This window comes from Diaphorina citri, unplaced genomic scaffold (genome assembly GCF_000475195.1).
Source record: "Diaphorina citri unplaced genomic scaffold, Diaci psyllid genome assembly version 1.1 scaffold2053, whole genome shotgun sequence".
In the NCBI taxonomy this organism is placed as follows: Eukaryota; Metazoa; Arthropoda; class Insecta; order Hemiptera; family Psyllidae; genus Diaphorina; species Diaphorina citri.
In genome coordinates this window covers 50,435-51,306 of record NW_007379478.1, presented here as the reverse complement: position 1 = coordinate 51,306, position 872 = coordinate 50,435, and positions in this window count along the sequence as shown.

Sequence of the window (872 nt, the reverse complement as noted above, 5' to 3'; positions counted from 1 at the left end):
TTTTTTAAACCAATTTCCCAGAGATTTTTTCCCCCACAACGCAGCGTTGTAATTCAATCAGAAGAAAACGAAAGTAAACTCAATTAGTAAATGAAGTGAAATTGCTTTTTTTCTCCATCTCTGATGCTGTGGATTGCTGAAGCCTTGTGAACTACTGAATTGCTGATATTCAACCGTAGCTATGGACAAGAAAAGCACAAGACAGAGAGGGTTGGCGACTTTGCGATCTGCATTCTGCAACACCGGAGAAACACCAGTGTTGATACCACAGATCCATGAAGCGAAACAGTAGCTATCAGTGTTCACCAGAGCTATGAGAAATAGATCAGTTGCGCTTACTTGGGTGATGTTTCATTCAAAGTCATAGAGCAGGAAAAATAAGGAAGAACTGAATTTTTCCTTTTCTTCTACGACTTCTAGATATCGAGATAAATCGATTAAAAAAATACCGGTAAATCGTGAACTTTGACGTCACGGCATACGCTCCCGTAGGCGATGACGTCATAATTTATGAATCCTGCTTCGTTTGTTTGTGTGCAAGCGTTTCTGCGCATTTTGACGTGAAATCTGACGTCACAACTCTTTGAACTTTTTCGTTAGAACGGCAATTAAAAATTGAATTTTCGAAAGTTACTTTTTCGGAGTTTTGATCTCAGATTTGTATTTTTCACTACTTTTAACGTAGGAATCAACCATTTATTAGTAATTTTTACCCATTTGCAACTGCTCCATTCTCATTCATACACTGGTAATACCGCCACTGGTCGCTACTTTATTAAAATAGCGACTCAGTAGTCCTCACGAGGCTGAGTGCACCCCGCTATCCAAGCACCGAGCCGAAGAAACTTTGACGCCGCCGGGAATCGAACCGA